At 37.6% G+C, this 25,177-nt stretch overlaps 3 long non-coding RNA genes across 4 annotated transcripts in view; 2 read left to right on the top strand and 1 right to left on the bottom strand.

Moving 5' to 3' along the window:
* Nucleotides 1–11,423, top strand: part of LOC308185491 — a 127,054-nt gene extending 115,631 nt beyond the window's left edge. The window contains exon 8 of the long non-coding RNA XR_013943410.1: nucleotides 9,799–11,423. This is a non-coding gene — a long non-coding RNA (uncharacterized lncRNA). The remainder of the gene's footprint in view (nucleotides 1–9,798) is intronic.
* Nucleotides 3,176–25,177, bottom strand: part of LOC308185489 — a 25,305-nt gene continuing 3,303 nt past the window's right edge. Inside the window, exons 2-4 of the long non-coding RNA XR_013943408.1 lie at nucleotides 11,928–12,003; nucleotides 7,901–8,041; nucleotides 3,176–6,035 (exon numbers count right to left, since the gene is read on the bottom strand). This is a non-coding gene — a long non-coding RNA (uncharacterized lncRNA). The remainder of the gene's footprint in view (nucleotides 6,036–7,900; nucleotides 8,042–11,927; nucleotides 12,004–25,177) is intronic.
* The window catches only part of LOC308185492, a 23,414-nt gene continuing 13,036 nt past the window's right edge, over nucleotides 14,800–25,177 (top strand). For both annotated transcript variants that reach the window (XR_013943414.1, XR_013943415.1), the window contains exons 1-2: nucleotides 14,800–15,026; nucleotides 18,749–18,829. This is a non-coding gene — a long non-coding RNA (uncharacterized lncRNA). The remainder of the gene's footprint in view (nucleotides 15,027–18,748; nucleotides 18,830–25,177) is intronic.

The raw sequence follows: 25,177 nt of genomic DNA, 5'->3' as shown, positions 1-25,177 counted from the left end.
TGAACTAAAAATTAATGTGTTCTCCTCTTTGCCTTTAAAAGACCCCTTCAAAGTGATAGCTGAAATAGGCACACTGTAGCAATTGTGGGTGTGTGGGTCAGTTCAATGAATCAGTGCATGTGTCCTCAACTCTGAAAGTTTCTTTTTTCCTGTTCCCCATCTCCCCTTTTTGATGGTTAGTACTTAATTGTTAGACTGAACTTCCACACCATGAGAGAGTCTTGTGCAATTTGTAAACCAAGGATGTTGACTGTATGCAGAAAGCTGGAATAAATTTGCATTCATTGATACAGCTGAGTTTCTCATCAAACATAATGTTCTGTATTGTCCAGTCATTAATTCTGAGCTGTAAAATGCCAAAATATCTTTACTTTAAACATAGCTGTAACATTCAGCCACAGCAGAACTGCTGCACAACTTTTGAAAGCTGAGTGTTTCCACATATGAAAAAAAAACTAAATGACTACAGTTCAATTCACTGAAGGTTATTTATACCTCAGAACTTACTGTCCTAAAAGTGCCTGTCCCATTGGAAATATGATTCAGATGCCCTGAACTGAAGAAACATTTTCCTTTTTCCTGTGTAAAATATGAAACAAAAGAAACTGAAAAACACCTCATTAAAACAGTTCCTTTGTCCTTTTTTGACAAAGTAAACTGCAAAGAAGCATGGCAGTTTCTCTACGTAGGTGGTCTATTTTATGTGCTAACCTCACAGTGACCTCTGAGATACATTGGAAGATACTTGATGAGTTCTGAGGAAAATCAACATGTTATGCAATGAGAGATTTCAGGCTTTAGTCTATTAGTGACCAAGTTTCCAAGCTCAAGAGCCTTCGTTCAGAAATATTGCTTGTCTTTGGTCCATTCCAGTTGTTCCCAAGCTAGGTGAATGTTTTAACCTGCATGGCCCTTTATTAGATCTCGATACTCTGTCAGGCTGCGTTCCCTAAACCTTTCAGGGAGGCACAAGTAGGTTTTCATGATCAGCTGCAGGGAATTTATCTCGTCAATGTGTGTACATGTGATCTTTAAATATATTCCCAGGGTATTTTCCAGAGGTACTTCTTTTCATGTTTCATAGTCCTAGTACACTTTACCACCTTTTTCTTACTGGCTGAATATCTTTGCATATACAGAGCTAGTGAGAAAAAATAGATACTATGGGCCCCATCCTCTGCTCGTATAAATCATGTCCGCTCTGCTGAAGCCGCTAGAGACATACCAGCTTACTTCATGAGAGGAAACAGCCATGTGTTCTTTGTGACTTTCTTTTTTAGAAGCGTCTTTATAGAGTTGCAAATGTGTTTCATATCCTTGGTCTTGGGAGGAGAGCAAGCCAACACTTGAGTACATTACAGCCATTTAAAATACAGTAATTTAACGATGCCCGTTAATCAGTCAGCTAACTCTGCATGGAAAGTCTTTACAAATGAGAAAATATAACTTTCATTTGTTACTGTTAGACTGAAATACTTTTTTTTTTTTTTTAAAATAAATATAATTGGTCTCATTTTTTTCAGTGCCAAGTCAAAGCAGAGGCATTTTCCACCCTCTAAATCTTCCGAACTGTCACTACTCGTAGTCTGAGACAGTTGTGAGAGAGGAGCTGAACAGCTTCGGGGTTTAATGTGGTCACTGTGAAGGGCTGGGTCTGTCATGGCCCAGTGATGTGATTTCATTAGTTTGTAACAAAATGGCTGGTCTGGAACAGCTTGCTTGCAGATTTTTTATATTCCTACTACTTATATAAGGAGCCAATATTTAATCGGTTTAATTTTATCAGCAGATAGCAGAGAGAGGACAGAAATGCTCTTGCTTGAGATGTTGCCACATGATTGAAACAGCCCACTTAGGGGGGAGCCAAGGATAGAAACTCCACAGTTTTTCATCAGTCTGACATACTTATAGTTGATTGGCACGCAGAAGTACTGTCAAATTAGCAATAAAAGGGAGAAAAAAATATCCATGAAGGAGTAATTATGATGTTTGTTTTCCTGAGACTTATTTAATAGGCTAGAGGGGACCATTAGATCATTCCATCTCACCTTCTGTGCATCACAGGCCATTACAATTTCATTTAGCTGTCCGTACATTCATCCATAAACTGTCAACTGGATTAAACAAGTCTGTGGTCAGAAAGCAGCAAAGGTGTCTAGAGAAGGAACAGGAAGGACCATGGTGCTACCAACACCCGATGCTCCAGAGTTTGCATGGTACTGCATATGTAAGCTCTCTCCAGATAATCTCAGGAGATGAACGAAACTCTCTATTGTAAAGTAAGGCTTAAAAATCCACACAAGAAGTGATCTGTCAGTCTTTGTGAATTTAACATCCTAAGAAATTCCCTTCATACCTTTCAGAGCTGACAGTTGTGATGGAGTTATGGATGTGGCTCCATGCACATGGATGAAGATGTTCTAGCTGGGTGCCTAAGGGAAAGGCCCGTACATATTATTGCTTTCTAGTGTGTCTGCCAGGAAAAATGTGACTTTTACAAAACATTAGAAACAACGACATGTGCCTGGATCATCACTATTTTATTTATTTATTTATTTATTTTTGATGAGAATTAGTATAATCTCCATAGGATGTGAGGAAAAGATCTGGAATAGTCCATTTGCACCCAAGTGATGTTCCAGCCCTCCCCGTGACAACTGGTACTACAGTTGGACTACACAGAACCCTTGTTTTATAAATCTATACAATGCGAAAGACAGAAACATGATCAGGATCTGAAAGCCTTGTGTGGGGAGTGTTAGATGCTCTGATTTGCAGTCAGGAACTGTGAGTTTTCATGTCTCTGTGTTGTCTCAGTCCTTACTAAAAGTCTTCTCACTGACAGATTATGTTCTTTCTTTCTTTCTTTCCTTTCACCTCCTCCTCCCTGGTTCTGCAGCCAGGTCTGACTATTTCCAGCAGCCTACAAGTCATTCATTTTGGGCTGGAAGGACTGGTATTGTATGGGACAGAATAGTTACATACATGGAAATAAAAAAACTGAAGGGAAAGAATTTGACCAAAACCCACGACATCTAGGCTGCAGGAGTTGAAAATGGTTGTGTCCAATGTAAATATAAAGAAATCCTCTTTGTAGACAATAGTGTAATGAAGCAATGTCCACTCCTTATTGAGAAGGATTATCGTGCCTTATGCTGATAAAAGAAAACAGAAAATAAATAAATAAATAAATAAATGGCTATAACATGGCAAAATAGAAAGTTGACCAAGGTAAAGAGGAGCTCATGTGAGATTATCAGCCAGTGAGACAAGTCTTTAGTGACCCTTGTTTGAGCTTTGCTTCTCTTTTCAGGCAGCAGTCACTGAGTGCTTTCATGGATGTGGGATCAGATTGCCTTGCTTCCTCCTCTACTCATCACATTTCATACTGCACTTACACTGATGCTTGTAGCACCCTACACATGTGCTTCTCAGAAACAAGTCAACAGCATTAAGTTTTGCAACACCAGATAATGTTGCTTTCAATGTCAGCTGCTTCACTATTTCATGTCACCAAAATCTGAGGTTTTGCTTATAAAATGTTTCCCCATGTAAGAAAAAAAATAATTTTATATATGTATGTATATATATGCTTGTATTATTCTGTGCAAAGCAAACATAACTGCTATGCTAGGCTCAATATGACTCTTCAACCTCTAATGTGGCCACTAGGCAGCATTCTGAATGTTGGTTCTCAAAAGCACATAAAATGCAAATTAATTAAGATGGCTATTCCTTATAATATAAATAACTAAAAACTATTAAAATATCCCTAATGAGGATCAAATAGTTGCATAATGTTCTAAGTTATGACAGTACTATGTAAGACTACTAATGAATAAATGCCAACTGATTACAAAAGACATAATTATAGATGGTTAACGGCTATGCAATTAATAACACTTGCTAATCTTTAGGTAAGATTTAATAATCACTTGATAAATTATTTCACTTACAATGATACTCTGTATTAAATCTAAGTGAAGGGTTATGTTCCCAATTTGATATTTGTGGCTTTAACCATGCTACTGGGAGTTGGGCAGCTCAAGCCTTGTTCTTAGCATTGAGACTATATAATCTGAATAGGAACCTTAATTAAGTGTTACTGCATGTGTTTTTGCTTGGCAGAGGAAGGAGAAAGACAAAGTCTTGGATCTGAACAGAAGCCTCAATCTACTGGCAAGTGAATATGTGTGTGTTCAGGGGGAGGAAGGGTTGTTATCCATGCTTGATTTCTCTTGTTGGAATGAGGTACAGCAACTAACATTAGATATCTGCAGCTTGGGCCGGGCTTTTAAAAAATGCTGGGAGATGGGGTAGTGAGAAAGAGAGTGGGAAAGAAAGAAAGTGATGTTAGCAGGTGACTTCAGTATTATTTTGTTGCCTCTGTATTGCATGTTACCCATTCATTGTAGCTGTGAGTGGTTTCTGCTTGCACATTGGATTTCCTTTTTCCACTCATCGAGATACTACACGCTCAGCAGCCATATTAACTGGGTGAACATTATCCCCTTTCAATTAATGAGTAGATATTACTTCAAGAAAGAATATAAAGTCTATCATCTTAATCTAAATATCTTTGTGCCTCTGAATCTTATTCCCATGCCTTGCTTACCAGTTCAAGCTTCAGTTTTGGTATAACCAGTAAAATAATGGGGTCATGGTTCAAGACAGTGAATATCCTTCCTTACTATGCCAGAATATTTGAGTACTCCTCTCTTTAAGTCAGCACTTCAAGTCTTGCTGCAGTCAACCAGCAGAGCATGGAAATATGATTTGATTCTCTACTGTTTCCTGCATTATCAGCTAGCCAACTCGTCTTGATCTGACAGTCTCTATTACAAGTAGAAGAAGTATTGCAAAGTGCAGAATGCAAACCTTGACTTTCCGATTTCAATATAGGCTGTGGTGATGGAAGTTAAATTTGTAATGCCATTGCTTTGCAGATAAATACAACACAACATAAAAGGGATCCCAACAAACGTAGCACATCCAAACATTTTTTTAAGATTTGTTCTCATCCTGTACACATTACAAAAAGCAATGTATAGATTCTACTCTGTTATTGTGTTAATATACTATTGAAAATGTATGAGCTGAAAGTAAACAAGTGGTTCAATGAATATGAATACACGTAAAACAAATTAACAGTATTTGGTCTTTATCAGGTAAGGGATATCTTTTCTTGTGTCTTGTTGATCTTTTATAAACTAAAAAAAAAAAAAAGCCAACTCATTGAAATAACACAGTGATTAATTTCTGAAGCATTCTTAGTCACAATGAATCTTGTGAGGACACAAAAACATACAGTAAAAAATTGTCATTGTTATGCACAGTGAAAAAGCTGTCATGGCATGAAGTTACAGAATAGAATAAATAATAAGTGTGTTAGGATTTTTTTTTTTATTTTTTGCCAACATGGAACAAAAACCTTTTACTGGAATAAGAAAAGTTGTATTATGGAGGAAGACATTTTATTAACCTCTTTCTCATTGTCATAATTCCACTCAAATCTTTCTCCAACTACTTTCTGTTTCAGCTTCCTGTTAAGTATTAAAAAAGAAAACCCAGCAAAACTATTGTTTTATGTAATAGAAGAGCTGCCAAAAGCAAAAATGTGAAAAGTAGTTGAAATTAGCAAGTAGTCTTAGTACTTAAGAAAGAGTAATAAAAATACCCTACAGAAAATTGTTAAATTATTTCAGGTTAATAAGAAATGCACACACTTTTAATTTTATTTCAAAAACTTTGGAGTGAATGCTTTTAGAATTCTTACAGAAATAAACTTGGAAGCCCAGTAAGTAATGGCAGAGTATCTAATATTTCTTCTAAATATCTTTTTGCATAACATAGCAGATTATTATTATTATTATTATTTTGTAAATCATTAACTGTTAAAAGAACCACTTTGTATCATTGCGATTTTTTTTTTCCATTGGCCGTTGCAGAAGTGTTCATTTATAATGCTCCTCCATAACTTTTGGTCTGAAAATCTTGAAACATTTTGCAGATTAATTGAATCAATCTTCAGAGAGCTGTAATACAGTACACAGATATCATTAATCTGCTTTATAGATGGAGAAAGTCATTTAGCTGAGACTAGTTTGCACAAGGTCACACAGCAGTCCTGTGTGAGCTAGCTATTTGCTCATAATATTATCAGTTTTAGGCTCTGACCACTAGACAAGTTAATTAACATTTAATTCACATATTGTTCTTGATACCAACATAATGATTCTGATTGATAATGAAACAAGCAAATATAAAAAGAGTTAGATAGTTTTCCATGTGGATTTTTAATAAGAATTATGTTATGAGGAAGAATGTGAATTTAAGTCAATAAACGTTATTTTAGAATATTGAAAGTCACAGAGAAAAAAGAAAAGCAAAATTCTTTATAATAATGTTCTTGCCATGCATGAATATAGTGCTTAATATGCCAGTCATCACTGTGGTACACTCTTATACTTGCACCATAAATGGGAAAGAATACAAGATGCCAGCTTTGGAATCATATCTGAACTTCCCAAAACCTTGGGTTGGTTATATTTTTCTTATGAGAAATAGGTCAGGCTGGGTCTAATGGAAGGCCTGAAACTTCTCAGTGCTTGGGATGGTTCTGACAGAAAGTTTTGTATTCCTAGATACCCATTCTTAAAAATACAGATTCATTTGTGTAAATTTATATTGTTTCTGTTACGGTCTTTCATTAGAAGACAGACTGAACTGATCTTCATGCTAGTTTTTAACTTTTTTTTTATTCTAGTTGGGAATCTTGTTCTGAAGATGCCTAAAACATGGCAACTTTTAAAGACTTTGACTTTAACGCTTACAGGTATCACTTCCAGTGTTCTGGACCTTATTTGTGGCATTCCACAATGATTTAACAAAGAACAAGAAAGGTCAGGGCTGGGAGTGCAATGCTGAGAGTTGTAGTGGGGGCCCACGTGAACCTAATGAGGTTCAACGAGTCCAAGTGCAAGGTGCTGCACCTGGGCCGGGAAAATCTCAGACAGGAGCACAGACTGGGAGAAGAACTCATTGAGAACACTTCTGCAGAGAAGGACTTGGGGGTTCTGGTGGAAAAAAATTTGAAATGGGTCAGCAGTGACCTCTTGCAGCCCAGAAGGCCAACTGCATCCTGGGCTGCATCAACAGAGGAGTGGCCAGCAGCGGAGGGAGGTGATTGTGTCCTTCTGTGGCTCTTGTGAGGCCCCACTTGGAGTACTGTGTCCAGGTCTGGGGCTACCAGCACAAGAAGGACATGGACTTGTTAGACTGGGACGAGAAGAGGGCCACAAGGATAATCAGAGGGCTGGAGCACCTCTGCTACGAAGACAGGCTGAGAGAGCTGGGGATGTTCAGCCTGGAGAAGAAAAGGCTCTGGTGAGACCTCATTGTGACCTTTCAGTACTATGGGGGGACTTATTGAAAAGATGAGAGTGGCTTTTTACAAGTGCAGATAATGATAGGAGAAAGGGGAATGGTTTTAAACTAAAAGAGGAGAGATTAAATTAGATTAGATGTTAGGAGGAAGTTTTTCACGCAGGATGGTGAGGCACTGGCACAGGTTGCCCAGAGAAGCTGTGGATGCCCCATCCCTGGAGGTGTTCAAGGCCAGATTCGATAAGGCCCTGAGAAACCTGGTCTGGTGAGTGGTGTCCCTGCCCATGGTAGGGCAGTTGGAACAAGGTGGTCTCTAATGTCCCTTCCAACCCAAAGCATTCTGTGATATGGTTCTTCTGCAGGCAGGACAGGCCTCATGGCAACACACCACCCTCAGCAATGTCCCGAGGCAGGCCCTGCCCTACAGCAGGGCTCTGGCACTACACTGCAGCATTAGCCCAGTGACAGCTGTTTCTGAAGTATCATTTGAAACTGGGGTAATCCTCCCAGTTACCTTTACTCCTTCACCGTTAGCTGTGCATATCTTCCCCCTGCGTGCAATCCCATGATGAATGGAAGCGGCATTCTTGTTCTCTTGGTCTTGTAACTCTGGGAGCTCATGTGTGAGAGATGTTCTTCCTGTCCTGGCATGTTTCTGAGGTGGTATTAGTAATAATACCAGGGGAAAAAAAGGGGTGATGTTATTAACATCATTAAATTAAAGTGATTTGAAAAGGAAGCTTTCACATAACAAAGAAAACAGGAAGTAAAAGTATGCAGAACAATTTGAGGACATGCCTGAACTTTCCTAGGCAGAACTGACATCCCACTCATCAGGTGGGAAGCAAAAAAATTAAAGAATGTTCTTTGTTTCCAAATTGCAGATTGGCAGCTTTGCTTTTAGACATGTTTCAATCTCCAGTTGTGTCTGGAAGTAATTTTTTTTTCCCATTTTAATGTTTAATTTTCCATTACTGTGTAAGTAAATGTTTTTATGCTCAGTGTATACTTCAAATTTTAACTCTAGTAAGGTATGTAAAAAAATAAAATAAAAATAAAAAATGCCTGTCCAGAGGAATAGAAAAAAGTTCAAAGTTCAACTCATAATCATAAGCAGCAATCTCCCTGCCACTCCTCCCTCTCCTTTTCTCTCCTCCTTTTCTCTCCTCCTTTTCTCTATTTTTTAAAGAGGTCAGAATTAAATATCCACTTTTTCTCTCTTCCTCTGGATGAGCTGTAATTTCATAATATGATGGTTTTATCCAGAGCTAACGACTTTGGTTTGGCGTAGAACTATATAATCTTAGAAAATACAAAGTAATAGCTTAAAAGCTTGGGCTATGAAAGGAAGGAATACTGCAGCTTAGTAAAAGCATATGTTGCTTGTGGGGACCTCACAACCACATTCAAATTCAGCTCTTGCCAAATCACGTTACATTGCTAGAGCTCCTTCTTTAAATTTCCCCAGTGAGGCTCATATGGCAGGATCTGTGTTCCTGCTATACAGTATTAAGGAGGTTCGTGGGCCTCTCTTTACCTTTTCCTTTCTTTCTTTTATAAAATGATAATGCCATGTAGAAATTCACAAGTCAAGATCTCCATTCTCATTTTGGTTTTGTTTTTGATTTTTGTTTTTCTTTTTTTTTTGACAGCATCATTTTTAACAATGCATTTTCTAAAAGACATAATAACATGGCAAAAACTTTGTCTCATATCCATACGATTTCCTCTTGAGACAACTGTTCTGGGAGCTGATGACTTTGTTTTATAGTGAGACACATGCAGTGTGTGGAAAGAATATTTGACTGCAACAGAGATTGAAATCTGAGTACAGCAGTCATGAGAGAGCTAGATCTGAATAAAAGTACCTAAATTTCACTGAGAAAGTATTTATAAGTTTTGCAAAAGACCTACTTAAGGATTTTTATTGGAACATTTTTCCGTCTTTTTTTTTTTTTTCAGATGCAGTCTTATTTAAAATGTAAGAAAAAAAATATGAAGGCTGTTATTTTTGTTTTCATAGGGAAAACGTGTAGGGTTTTTTTTTTTTTTTTTTTTTTTTTTTCCAAGGAGGCACAAAATATTCTGAAGAATTTTATTTTCCAGGGTGATTTTGTATACAGGATACTTTTATTCCACATTAATAGCAGGGGACATATAAGACAAATTTAACAGAAAGTTCAGTGGCCAAATTCTTTCGTGGAGTAATGCTGAAGGGGCATACAAGCAGATCTAGAGCAGAGATACATTTGGCTCCATGTATGCTCTGTATAGGCATGTACTAGTATGTCAGAAGTAAAATAAAGTGTGCAATGAGAAGGTAATTCTGTTTGACGTGAGGCAACTTCAGAGTGAAAACCTTTAAAACTTTTAATGCAACATAAACCTGATGTAATTACTCCTTTGGTTCAGGGACCTCCACTTAAAATCAATGGAAGTTACATGCAACAAAACTTTACGCCAGTCTGTGAACCCTCCTGAAGACTACTCATGCAACATTTTATAAGGTTTGGTATGATATTCACAAAAGATCTACCTTACGTGAGAATTTCTGTATATCTGTTTCATCAAGTGATATTTAAGGTGCTTGCTATCAAACTGCAGACTTACATTCAGCCTCCTACTCCATCAATGGATGGCAGATTAGAAATATTGAAAATGACAAAATTAAATGTTTTCTGCAAAAACATACTGCAAATGCTTCTATTCCTCTTATGGAAAATAAAGAGGAAAGAAGGACAGAAAAGGCCAAATATTTTTTGCAGACTTTCTGGGCTCCTTCAGTCCTAGGGAAGGAATTTGATTTGGTGAGGCTAAGAAAAGGCCAAAGCCTTCCAGCTGCATATAGCTGACAACTTGTAAGTGTCCTGGATTTGCTGAGGTAAAAACTACGTTTCAGTGGTAACTTTCAATCAGTCCTATTATTTGGCTTTCTTTTTATTTAGAAGTGTAAAGGAACATCTGAATTTGTAATTATGGTATGTGTCAATCTAAAAACTCTTTTGTGCAAGGATGTTCCAGCAGTACTAATGTTTTTATTTTGTGTCTCATCTTGGTAAAACCCAGGTACAGTGAGGTTCTTGGGAAACTATCAAAAGGGGACATGTTCAGAACAGTTTGTGATTCACTGGATCATGTGGACTGGTGAGAAATACAGAAAATTATTTGAAAAATTCACATGGCTCTGTTACTAAGAACGAGCATTACTGTGGGACATTGGCCACAGGGCAGGAGTGGGAAAACCTCTCACTGTATAAAGTCTCTAACACCACAAACTACATGCTTGCCCATTTGTTGTGTTGGCAGTTTTGTATTTTTGATATTTCTGGAGGTGGAGTTATGGTAGTAAGATGAAATAAAATTCACTATAAGAATTAAATCCACACCCTGTGTTAGACTAAGGTAGTAAGAGTATATGTTTTCAGAAAGTAAAGTGGCACTTCATCTAGATTATGTTAAAAATCGGTCCAATTTCATTCAGATAATCAGTATATACAGTATTTTCACTTAAAGTTAATTATTCTTCTGGAGTTATTCCTGCTTCTTGCAGTGCTTGCCACCTTATATAAAGTTTTGAAGCGGGATGAAATTTAAGGTCATCTGTTATATGCAGCTTCCTTATTCATTAGTAAATGTTTCATAATCCCTGTACCAAAGGAAAGCAGAAATGAATATATGGTCAAGAGTTATGAGGATGTCTAGTTACTTTACTGATCTGTTCTGTATCTGTAAACTTAATTTGAGACATCTCAGATTTTTACCAAAGGTGAGTCAGTAGACAAGCAAAGTGCCTATCCTGTATCAGTTCTGACTTGCTGAGACTTGCATTCGATGTCTTCAGTTAGAAATGAAAATACCAGGCACACTGAGAATACATATATATGCAGTATATATTATGCAAGAATGAAATGGTTCATTTCTAATGAAAGAAAGCTTCTTAGCGAGTCTAATATAAACTATGCTCTATTTAAAAAAAAAAAAAAAAAAGACGTTGTGAAATTAGTAACAAGAAACCCAAATTTCTGCATTCCCCTCCCTCCCCCCCCCCCCCCCCCCCCCCCCCCCCCCGATTCCCCCAGATTCCTGCTCTGGAAGCTCAACCAGGACTCTGAAAGCCAAGCTTTGTCTTTTCTAGTTTACTTTTATAGCCCAGATACTAAATGGTCTGCTGCTGTAGCTGAAACCTATACGTTTTTTCACTGTCTTCACTAGAACATGGCTCACTCTCTTGTATCTAGCTTGGCTGTGCAAAGGTCACAGAAGTACAAAAAAATGTAAAGGTAGTATCAGTTTATAGTGATAAGAAAATGAATCAGTCTAAAGTCAGAATGCTTTCTAGGCAAAGGTCTGTTGAATTACAAGATATTGTTTTAAATAGCTGTTATTCTAACCATAACCGCACTTTCAACAAATACTATATGCGGTTTAAAGAAATACTCAAATGACACATATGTCCATACTAAGAACATAACTAATGTCAAAGGAAGATAGAATATGAGAGATGAATAGTGCATTGTTCCACATTCAACACTGTGACTGACCGTGAGTCCAAAGAAACTATTATTTCTGCCTCCACAGAAAATACGCACACTCTGTGCTTGTGCTTTTTCTTTACACCTACAAAAAACAAACCTATAGTAAAAACACTGCAAATAGCTGTGTTAAAATGACCATATAAACATGGTTAACCATTAGCAAATCTGTTTTAATGCCTTGAGGTACAACTGATTAGAAAAAAAAGCAAAATATACTGGGGAAAAAAAAATCTCTTTTGGAAGTTTTCAGCTGACTTCCAAGTGATAATAGAACTATTTCAAATATGACTTGCTATCAGAGGTAGTGTGTTCTTGAGGTATTCACAGCTACAGGAGTATGCTTTCCACCTGATGAAAACACACAATGCTCATTAATTTTAAGGCAAACAGGCTGATTAAAACTGTGATACCCTTATCATTTGCTAACAGAATTTCTTATAACATACACCTGTTGCTAATAATATAAATGACAGAATCTGCGAAATGGTAAAGGATTTCAAATGAGATTCAAACACCACTTCCGATGTCCAGTGCAACTGTTGTGCAGTGCTTCTTGGAGAAAGACTGATAGCCTTATAATCCGTCGAGGGGCAAAGCAGAATGAGGTTTTAAATACGCTGGAGAATAAATGCTGTGGGAACATCAGCAGAGGGGAAGATTACTCCTAATGTCTGTCTGGATTGGTTGCATTTATTTAAAAAAAAATAATCTAAATGTGTTTTATAATGATTGTCATAACAATGAGTGACTTTCTTTGCTGGGTAGAAAAGCTGATAGCATGAATTCACAGAAAACGTCCAAAATATACACTTAAAGCTTTGACTTTTTCAGTGGCTTTATTTCCATGAAGAATTGCATTGCTCTCCACTGAACTTTGGAAGTTACTGAACACATTTGACTTGGCACAGAAAGAGCACATAAGCACCTGCTTAACTTTTAAAACAGCTCCAAGCCACTATTGCTCCAATTTACATCCTGTTTAAGGGATTGGATGCAGATCATCTGCAATCTTTGTAACAGGAGATGGTCTGAAGAAATAAGGGAGGAACTGGAACAAAGCCAAGGCAACTCTGGGTGTTACCACAGATAAGCAGCATACTTCAGCTTTCCAACTGGCAGTCAGTTGTAGAGAAAACCAGCTACTCTACACTTGCAGCAGTCCATTGCTGCTGGTTGAATGCTGCACTTTGATGTAGGGAAATAAAAATGACTGAGTGGATGCCTAGGCTTATGGATATGGGTATGGATATGGATATGTGAACAATTTGCACAGAGCAAGGACATGTGGAGAGTAAGTTGTAATATAAGGGATGAGAAAAGCTTGCAGTTTGTTTTTATATTTTAGCCAGTCACTACAAAAACACCAGTGTGTAGTAACACAGTGACCCTTATCTTTCTTAATGGGGTATCCTTTCTTCACTGGGATCTGTTATGCGTGCAGCCACAGAGTTCAACATTAAAACTGGATAGTCTCTGTGAACTTATGCAAATACATGTAATCAAACACTGCGTTTTTCAAGCTCATTCTACCACAAAAACACAGGTCCGTCACTTTGTATGTAATCATCAGACTAAGCTTTTCACTTTTTAATCCTCAGAATGAATAGTAAAAGCTGAAATGTCATCGTAAAACTGTGGAGAATCTTTAAGGCCAGTTTCACTGGGCTTTAAGGAGATCAATGACCTCAAATGCTTCAAAGGATTATTATATCAATTTATAATTAATTTCATTATCTTTTCATTATCATAAATTATGAAATCAATATTATTTCATATATGCTCAGTATTAAGGCTATTAATGTATTGATGACTATAGCTTTATCACTCTTTCTGTGTTATCTGTGACAAATTATTGTTCTAGGAAGAAGAAGATAATTGAGTCTCAATATTAATAAAATCTAATGTATTTGCATTAGCAATTTACGCTTCATGGGAGTTGAAATAAGCTGAATATTCACTAGTTGATTAGTTTAATTAAAAAAAAAAATCTTATTTGCTTGTAATTATCAAAGAACTCTGCCTCAGATATTACAGAGTTACTATGTTTACAATCAAAGCTCATCATGGCATCTCAGAGAAAAGGAGTTATTCTTTGGTTTTTGGATGAGAAGTGGAACCAAAAACCTCAACCACTGGTACTTAGAGCTGTGTGCCTAATGGCAAGATTCTACTGACTGAAGAGCATGAAACTGGTGAGGTTTGTCACAGTCATGATCTTGGAAGACTGTAAAAAAAAAATCAACCCCACAATCCTAAAAAAAAAAAAATCCCATTCTGTCCCCCACTTCATACAATGATGTTTTAAAAATATCTAGCCATTTTGCCTTTTTAGTCCAAGTGTATTGAAATGCTAATGTTCACTCAGATTATTCATAGGCAAGGGTGTTCGTAGCTCTCGCAGAACAGCTCCCAGTGCAATTAACTTTGTCCAAGTAAGGATGCCAAAATCTGGCCACTTATATGGCCTGTATGATATTTAAGTGAATTTGAAGTCAATCTGTATGTATTAATGCATGTTAGACCATATAAAAATATTCCTGGTTGTTATTGGTGGTGAGATTTGGTTCTTACACAACAATACTGGAGTTCTTTTACAGAGAAGGTAGCACTGGATCTGTGCTTCACATTTTATTTTTTTTACTTCATTTTTCAAATTTCTTTGATAATATTGAATTATCTTTGATGACATTGGCATTCTTTTGGTTAAATACCAAACAGAATCTTCTAATCACAGAGATTGCATTGAACAGAAAATGAAGAGCATGCTATAGATTGATAGATTGTGGATAAATCTTCGTATGGAAACCGTATGTGCAGATAGCTTATGTCCACTGTGTCTACTGCAGATTGCAGAAGGTAAGAATGTTCAGCTGGAATAATTGAGTTGTCTTTGAGCTACATATTTTTAATTTGTGAAGCTTTATAAAGCAGTCCAATGGTTGTTATGTGCTAGCAACTGAAATCACCAGTCAGCTTTACACAGATTCCACTCCGTTTTCTGCCACAAGCCACGGATGTCAACCTTCTATGAGTCACACCTGCACGACTTGAAACAGATCTTTTAAGAGAAGTGGAAGATCTGTTCAAACTTGAACATGTAAAGGGGTAAGCATAAAAAATACTCCTTAATTTTCTTTAAGGTTTTGGAAAGTTTTTCTTTAACTTCTGAGGTGACAAATATATGTTTTAGTAGCCTTTGCATTATGTTTGTCTGTTAAAGATTCTCACTTCTGCAGTTGTGCATGTAAATGCAATCATTTCTCGACCACACACTGTAAATATTACATTTGTGTATGTGTGTTTATATATAATACAGCCTGAATTTGTCTTGCCTATAGTTTCAGTAGTGCTTTACTGAGCACAGGGCAGTTCTTCCAGAAGGGGAACAGCAGTAGGACTGAAATAAAAAGTGTTACACCCTTCACACTATCACATGTAAAACTAAGTTCTGCCAAACGGTGTCACTCACATGCTCTGTGTCTCTCTTGAGAATTATACAACTGTCCAAAGTATTTTTGAAGCAAAATCAAATTCTCTCTCCTCATCTGAACTAAATAAAGTAGAAATGAGCCATTTTAAGTAAGAAATGACTCAATTTCTTCTTTCCAGTAAAAAACAAAACAAAACAACAACAATAAAAAAACACTTTAACTTTACTGTAGATGTCCTGCTATTAATTATTTGAACACAGATGCTTTGCATGCATATTAGGAACAGCAAACAGGTTAACTATCAACTCTGCTGATAAACAGGGCAGTATCATCTCTCACTTTCACAATACTTAAATAAAAGATGCATAGGTTATCTCAAGGAAGTTCCATGCATGCAATAGATAGAAAACTGAAATTTTCGTGTAAAGAAAGGGAGTAAAGTATATAAATCAAATAGAGAAATAATCTGAAGTGAATATGAAGCTAGTGTAGTCTGTGCAAACTGATTACCTCTGGATTTACATTCTGCCTGTGAAAAAAAATCTCTTGACAATTAAGCTGAGCAGGTACCAGTAATTGAGAGTGGGGAGCTCTGGTTACCACTAAGATAACGTTCTGAACATAAATAAGCAGAAAACAAATCTCAAAAAAATGAATCTTTTTGTTACCACTAGTGCAGTCAAGTTATACCTCTCTACTTTTTAATTTTTCTTTCTTTAGAAGAATGTGATAAGTAAATGAAAATGAATAATATAAACATAAAATACATAGGTTAGGCTTGCTTAAACAACCCTTACATTCGGATTTCACTTCAGATTTAATAGTAGGAATGACATTACCTTACCATCTTTCTCAGCCTGTATTAGGATTGATTGTGATGCATTTTGTGCTGTAGGAATCATATTTGTTGATGATATATATATATGTATAATATATATATGTATAATATGTATATGCATTTTATATATATATATCGTCAACATATATATATATAATCAACAAATATATATATATATATGTATATGACTGTAACCTGAAAATTAAAGCAACAAGATATCTGGGGTATTGTCCAGCCCAAAGTGAAAATGTGCATTATGAGCATCAAAAAATGTGCATTATTATGCTGTGTAAAGTACCCCATGATATAATCAAATTAACAACAAAATGAAAATGTGTTGTTTTACTTAATTTATCCATTCTGGTGATCTTTATTCGGATTGACAAAAGTTGAGAGTTAAGACCAGAAGCCTACTTCATGGAGAATGTGAATGCAGAATGTCTATGTGTTTGGACAAAGTTCTTACTTTAGTTTATTCCTAGAATTTTAGAATTTTAGAATTCCAATATTGTGACCTAAAACAAAATTAAAAAAAAAAAAAAGAACCTCTCCTGTTATATTAGAGGAAAACATCTCGTATCCTTGGATAAGAAACAGAAATGCTTATAGATTTTTCTGAGCTGACTACCAACTTCTATGATTTGAGCAATTCAAGTGAACTTTTTGAGTAACTGGTGCTTAGCTATAGCTTCTTTGTAAAATTGGGTTTACTAATACATTTGAAAAGGCAGTTTAAAGACAAGCAACATTTAGATGAGTAGTTGCACAGTCGTATGTTATTAGGAATGCATAAAGTAATAAAGAGACCAGTGAAAACTGGACAGAGTAATAGCTTGCACATAAAAAAAGTTTGTCAGATTTTCTTCAATCTGCAGAAAAAAAATATGTTTCTCTTTCAGAGTACACCTGGCAACTTCTACATAAAGCCAATTTTGTTAGTCACTGTAATAAAACAGCTAACAGTAAGATTTATAATGGAAGCTGATAGTGTGCTTAAAGGGGAGCAACCTTAACTTCTGCTATTAGTTCTTTTCCTTTAACCTGCTCCCAGACTGCAATCACATGAGCAATTCAACAAATCTGAGAGACATGAGACCTTGAGAGTTTGCTGGGAGAACTCCAGGATTCATAAAGTTAAACCATGCCTCCCTCAATATGACTAACATATGGTCTTAACAAATTTCACCAACCCTGTATAAACGGAACAGCTCCAGAAAATGTTTCTGTTATTCTTTCAGTTACTCCATTCACTTTCAGCACAGCTATGAGTGTTGTTAGGATTTGGTTCTATAAGAATTGTTAGCAATTCTTATTTCTTATTTCTTTGTTAGCAGTTATTATGTCTACAAAATAAGATATTTTGGATGCATTATTTTACTGCTAGATTTGCAGTACTGTCTTCCCAAAATCAGCATCACACCTCTTTTTAGTGATGATAGGAAAACAAGTTTTCTCCATGTGACACGGAGATATAATAATACACTATTGACTTTATTTCTCTTTAAAAATGTTTTCCAGTCATACAATTCTGTATCACCATTCACTGAAAAGCACTAAAATTCTATTTAAACCTGAACTCTGTACAATTCCAAACGCTTTAACATACTGTAGCTAATCCATTTTTGTTTAGAGAGTTACAGTGCTTATGGAAAATGAGTCAGAAGGGCTGTTATACAATTGCTAGATTAAGTTGTTATATATGGTAGGATCTATTCTCTTGCACTGTCTTGAATAACCAGAATTACATCTCTGACTGTACATACCAGTAGTTCATAAAAGCACTTTTGTTCATTAACTTAAATCCTTGCAGACAGCCTCTGGTTTTAAAAGCCATCTGGTGGCTGATAAGAAATATAAATTCTTATCTCTTTTCCTAAGGCCAGTGGATCACAGCCAAATGGAGGATGAAAGCTCCAAAAATGCCACCATCTTGGTTGTAATCTGCCGTTCCATGAGGTCACTAGATCTGAGACTAACAATGCATTGAGCATGTGGGGGATGGGGGTGGGAGAAGAGGTAACTATTTTCTTCATGCAACTTTTTTCCTCTGCTTCTGTTTAGAATGGCATAGTTTAAGGTCAGGTGGAAACACTATCATTTGCTGTACTATTGCATAAAGATTAATTATACCTTCAGAATGAATGAAGGGTTCAAAAACAGCAGTTGGAGAATTAAACTATTCAGTTACCACAGGTATATTTTCTAACATTAGGTTGCAAAAATAAGCACAGATACACAATCTTCAGTCAAAGATAATTGTCTTCCACTAAGTTTTGATATCAGAATTCCTTTATGTCCTATTTGTTTTCCTACATCCTAATGCATATTGTCACTAGTATCAGTGCATATGACACTAGCTGGTGTGTCAGAAATGAGGGACTTCTTAAACATTTTTTTCACCTGATCTAAGGAAGCCACAGGGTTACAGCATAAGATTACATTCAGCTATATACAGCTCTGTAATAAATCTCAACAATCTCTGGGTGTGTTGGTCAAGCTTTAAATGAAAATAAAAACTGCTTTCTAAGCAGAACATGTCTGTTTTGTCTTTTCAATAGGTCTAATGACTAGCTTGAACAAGATAACACTTTCATTTTGTGTTTCAAAAGATGTTAATGAAGATGAACACGGCAATTACGGTGAGCTGATATTTACAAGATTCCTAAGAAAAAATAGCTGTCTGTATTCTTTGAGCTCTAAAGAAAAGCACAAGGAGTAGAGGAACCCAAACATTATTTTTCTGAATTCTGTATTTGCATCCCAGATGTTAACACAATTTTTGGGAAGCCTATGACTCAGTGCTGGAGAAAAATGTGTGTGTGGAACAAACTGACATTTTGTTTCTTTTTAGACAGTTTTCACATTGGCATCAAACAAGTAGTAGTTCAGACTTTTAGTTCTTAGAAATCTCACTTAAGCCATAAGCTTTTTTTTTTTTTCTTCCCTGATTTTTTTGCCTAGTGTCTGTTTAATATTATCTTGTTCCAGGGTCACTGGAAGGGGATGGGAGACTTCTCACTATGGTCCCACTTACTGTGGGAGTGGTCTGTGGATCAGATCCTCCTCTGTATATCTTCTCCATTTACATCAGCCACATCTGTCATAGCTCCTAAGTCTCCTCTTACTGTGTCTTTCCCTCATTTCCATCGTCCCCTGTAATTTTGAATCCCTACCCTTTGATTTAAGCATAAAAGTTTTGGGAGTTTTATGTTGTGGGTTTCTTAACTCTGTGCTCTGTTACATCTAGTTCCATTTCTAATCAAATTGAATCCAGTTGGTAAATCACATGTAAAAACTAACTGTTGTAGCTTTTCAGTCTGGTGCTCTTCAGTGTTGACTTACATAATGAAAGAAAGTTTATAATTCAGTAGTGCAGCGTTTTGCTTTTGTTTCTTACAAGACTCTGTGCTAACCTGACCCTAATATTGATGAGGATAAAAAATACTTGGTGTTTTCCTTAACTTCAATTAAGGAAAATTTAAGTTCTGCATGCAGTAATCCTTCATTCTTCAAACAGACAGGTTACATGAAGCAAATGCAGTCTAATAATAGAGACATTCCTCACATCAATTGCTTCGGCCACTTGAGTAAACAACTTTCACCAGTAGTACTTTTACGTACGGTCTTTCACAGAATCGGCTTCCAAGGACAACAAAAATAACTGGGGACAAAGACACAGCATTCAGTGTTTTCATATTTTTCAGTACTTCAGGCATCCCTGCCTTTAAAACAACCCCAGGTACAGTTATTTTTATTGTTTACAGACCGTCATTCCTTTGAATTAAGTGGAGTCCAAAGGCTGGTGATTAGATAACAATTGGAATTAAATTCATTTGCTTGGCCACTGGTTTTCTGTGCAACCTAGTTTCTCTGTGCTTCTATTCCTTCAAACACAATGGGCAAAACAACTGGAGAAATGACAGGGCAGAAGAGGAAGCCTCCAGCCCAGCCCCAGCCCAGAGCAGGCTCAGACTGGGCTCAGGCCGGGCTGCTCAGGGCTTCACCCAGCCAGGACACCAAACCCCCAGGCCACAGAGTCTTGACCTGCCTGAGCTCCAGCTCCATGGCCGGGTTGTCCTGGTGGGGAAAAAAAGGCTTCTCCCCTTCTCCAGCCTGAGCCCCTCGTGCCTCAGCCCGTGCCGTCCCTCCTGCCCTCCCACCAGGCACCTCTGGGCAGAGCCCGGCCGCGTCTCCTCCGTCCCCCTCCTGCTGGTGCCGGGGCTGCTGCTGGGCGCCCCTACAGCCACCCCTTCTCCCGGCAGAAGAGTTCCCACTCCACAGCCTTGCCTTGCAGGGGAAGGCCTCCAGCACCACCATCTTGGTGCCTCCCCTTCCCTCCTGGCAGTCCTCTCCACTTTGAAAAGGTACCATGACTGTTAAAAACAGGGAGGGGTTGGATGTTATGGTGATAAGGGACATACAATAGCTAGGATGGGAAGAATCTGCAAGACATTAAAGTAGCAGTAATGGCATGGTTATCATAGTCTTTATAGTCTCATGCTCCATAAAAGTGACCTCAATACTGACAGCTTGTTTTATTGTACTGTCTAGTGAAAGAGAAAAAGGGGCCATGTTTCTACTGAAACTTGTTCAAACAGATTTTATATTTGGTGTAGAGTAAGAATTTCTTCCTTCCTGTATCAGTGCTTTTCTTCAAGATGACACAAGTACAGATAAAAAGTTTTATAAAAGAAATAAATAGCAATGTTAGAGATGAGAGTTTGTTTTTATCCTCCCTAACTGTACCGTGCCTCATTAATAGGTTTACCAACTGACCTTGCTTGACAACTAATTCCTTATGGTGAGTCATGTTTATTACTGACATATGAACACTGAAGAAAAAAAAAAAGAAAAAAGGACAGTGTATATGCAGCACTCACATACCACACAAACCTTATTTCAAGAGTTTGGAGACATGGCACTGGACCTCTGCACGTGGGTTAATCTAACTCCTGGTTTGTGGGCCGACACAAACCTTTTTGAGGGCCTTCCTGGGTTGCTGTCTCTGCCTTGCCCCACTGTAAAAATTCTCCCCAGTAACAAACCAGCCTACAGTCCCTTCCCTTCCTCCCCCACCCACAAACACAACAAACATTATGACAAGTTTGAGGAGACATTTGTTTGCAGTGACTGGGTGTTTTTTTTTATGATGGAACCCTTTGCCATCTGGGTTTGGGCTCAGCAGTTAGGGTCTGGAGCTTTTCAGTGCTGGAGATGAATAGCAAAGTGTAATTCATGTTGGATATTATGGCTAAAATGCAAACATTTTTCAGTTACATTTCGAGGAATTTGAGTCCAACCACAGACCCAGGGCACAACAGTGACAAAACTCTTTCCAGCTGCACTACTGTATGCAGTAACCCAACTGAACAGAGCTTTGAGGGCCCTGTGACTCTTGTTCTCAACCTTGTGTTGGTGCTGGATGCCTGCCACTGGAAGTAAAAATGCAGCTTTATCACTTGACTCCAAGAAAATTCTACCCTGGATCCTTGGGAACAGTGGCATGGTTCTAGTTCATGTTGTGGCTTTTCTAGGTTCACCAGTGGGTCCTAGGAGTTGTTAACAGATAATTTTTGATCTCCTTGCCTGACAATTACAAAGGAGCAGCACTATTGTGTTTTAACAGGGTTAGGCAAAAAGCAAGAGGTAGGAAAAGAGAGGCACTCTGGAATAGAATTAGGGTTTCGGCCCTTCAGGAATATGTCATCTCTGTAATGTGGTCATATACAGGCTCTCCTGGTGCTACTTTCTTTGCCTCCCTTCTCTTCACTCCCTATTTTCAACATCCTTCAAAGTTTTCCTCCTGGGCTTGAATACTCTTGCCAGCTGTTTTCATCATCTGCCTCTTATTAGGCTTCCTGTGATGAGGCAGATGTTTGCTCCTCTGTGGTTAGCCTCAGCTAGCCCCAGTTACACCAAAGCTGAAAGCAGAGGGAGCTGGTGGCCATCTCTGGGAAGTGTAGCCCCACTACTATTCACACAGCTGCAAAAAAAGGAAGAACATCTTAAATGTGGCCTCATTAACAGAAATAGACCATGGCTGACATTTTGAATAAAGGAAAATTAGGACATACAAAGTCAGGAATTATAGTATCATGTGAAACTTTAATTAAGAACAGATACTGCAACATTCATAATAAAACTGTGGGAGTTGGCAAGGTTGGTTGGATTTATGCTACCAGCAGCTTATACCCTTCACAGCATAATAGCTCACAGCAGACAGTGAAGAAGCACAGATCAGGGCACACAGACTCCTGAAATGAAGCACTGAGAGGTTTCTTCCTGTGGCTATGAGTACCAGATTGCAAGGGAAGATTTCTGGGCCTGGAAGATTTTATATGTGTGGGCAGGTGGAAGAAAAGGAGACTGATACTTTGAGACAGAGAGGTTGCCTGAGAAAAGGTGAAATGTAGAGAAAGAACAATTAAGAGATTAACAGTAGATCATAGTCAGAAATCTTTCCAGTGTAGCTTCAAAAACAGTTCAGTGTTCAGCCCTGAATTCAGATTTCCCAGATTGCAAGTGTTAGTTTGTAAACAGGGAGCACCAGAAAGTTATCTTGCAAACACAGTTTATCAGTGAGTGTGTTTAGTATAATCCTTGTGTCTCATAACTTGACAGTTTACCTCTACTTCTGCTCTGATACATACTGCCAAGTCCTGTACTATGGAATAGTTTCTTTCTAAGCTGTCGTCTATTTAAAGTGAGCTTTTCAATGGAAAGTCACGAATGTTTCTAGGTTCACTTTTAGTCCACATTTATGTCCTCAAATTTCAAGTTTATTTAGAAACAGGTACACTTGCATAAATCGTATTCTGAATTCACATAATATACAACTGGTGATGGACATGTAGATGCATTCATCCAGTCAAAGAACAGGATCAGCCTTTGTAGTGCATCCTAACAAATATAACTGATGAGCTTGTGTTGAACTGCAAAAATAAAATTCAGCTGTAAACTCTTTATCTCTTCTCTCTCCTCACCTCCATAAGAAGTCTAAATTTATATTGCTTACATAGCTGGTGGAAAACTGTTCAACTGATCTGAGGAGTTTTGAAAACTTCTTGGTCATACTCTAGAGATTAGGGAGTTAGTTTATTTCATTCAGCTTTTAGTTTAGTGCCATCCATTGGATTTAGCAGAAATAATCATGTTTTACACTGGCCTCAAGTAACAGCTTGAAAGTTCGGTCATTTTTCTAGAAGCAATTCAGGCATCTGAATACTAATTTCTGTAGCATCCACTTTTTTAGTTTCTTTAGATTCAGTACAGCAAATAATTTTCAACAGGTCTGAAGTGCTTCACACATAAAGATACAAAAAAAATAATTTGGTGCATTTGCATTACTGACCATAATGATTTGTGTTTATAGATTTTCACCTATCATTGTGCAAGAATATTTGCTCATATAAACAGGAGATTATTCCTAACACAATATTTCTGAAATTCACTGTAGCCAGTAAAAAATTAGTCTGCCTAAAGGAAGCTGGGTAGAAGAAATGAATGTGAAAGGGAAAAAAAAATCAAGATTACATTGGGCAATAGTGAATTATAGGCCTACTTAGGCATACGCACACAAGCTAGAGGATGAAACTTTTGTAATTTTTCAGCTCATTTAATCTGAAAGGCCCACATACTGAGTTACATAGCCAGAGTTAACATCTGCAGTTTGGTTGGTACATGCCTTTGGTGTTGGCATTAGCCCTGTGACCACAGTGGCTTCTATTGCTCAGCTATTTTAGTGGCTTGGCATCTTTCATATTCCCCTAGGCTCTATGGTAGAGCAAGCGGACACCCACACTGGATGCCAAGAGAGTCATCTTAATGAATGACATATTACGAGCCTTGTGAAAGCAATTTGCTTTGCTCCATGGCATAGTTGGCTAACTTCCTATTACTGAAGGTTCAGGCTAAATCCAGCACTAAAGCTATGCAAATTCTTGCCTTTTGGGCAACATATCACAGAAACAAGTCTTATTCAAAGTAATTCTTGCCTTTATTTGTTTTCTAAAAGGAATCTTAAATGTTACACTGACCAGGGGAACAGTTATCTGCTATCCCATTTCATGGGTAATGAATTCACATCCAAAGACTTGGCATTTTTACAGTAAAGTATAACTTGTGTAAAATATACAACAAAGATACTGATAAAATCTTGTTTTCTGTCCTACAGTTTGATGAGGACCACTATTAGCTGTCAGACCCTAACAGTAAAAGGGCTGAGAGCGCAGGACAGGCAGCTCACCCTTCCTGCCAGGCAGAAGAGCAGAACAGCACTCATGTTCTCACTCTTCGGCCTTACTTTCCCTTTGTCTCTTCACAGAGCATCAACCGAATACAGTAACTCTGCTCCATGCACAAATATGTGTCCTGTAGGCTTTCATTAGTTCCACAGCTAAAATTGAATAACATTTTCTGCTCCAGACTCCTGTTGCAGTCACTTAATTTGACAAAACATTCATCTTTTAGCTCTTCTAGTTTTTTTTGAAAGAAAAAAGAAAAACAAAAAAACCACTATTTTTTCTTCCCCAAAACCCTGCTTGCTGCCTTTGCTCCCCAGTCCCTGTTTCTTCTGAAAAGCACATAGATCAGAAGGAAGGCTATATGTGTATAAAAGAAATTACTTTTTTTCTGTCACAAACATTAGGCATGGAAACAGTGTATGTGGAAGGGCCAGTGGGGGCCTGAAGAGAAAAATGGGCTTTGATTTGACTGAACTCTGAAGCTCTAAGAATAGCACTCAACACTACTACTTGTACACACAGTTCCCAGTCAGCTCATACTGCGTGCATGTGAGGAATGCTGTGCTGCATGTACATATGAAGCTAATTTAGTTGGGTAGTGAAAGTGTAAAGAAGTTCTGTGAGGCAAAGCCAGGACCTTCATCTTGTTCATTCCTGAGGGCATGGTACGAAAGTCTGCTGCACCCTTCAGGCAAAATTGTGCTCAGGCTACAACTTGAAGGCATCGTGATGCAAAAGACAGTC

This window comes from Anser brachyrhynchus (genome assembly GCF_964034855.1).
Source record: "Anser brachyrhynchus genome assembly, chromosome: Z".
NCBI lineage: Eukaryota > Metazoa > Chordata > Aves > Anseriformes > Anatidae > Anser > Anser brachyrhynchus.
Note: the sequence above shows the minus strand (reverse complement) of the source record. Positions and strands in the feature narration are given on the sequence as shown.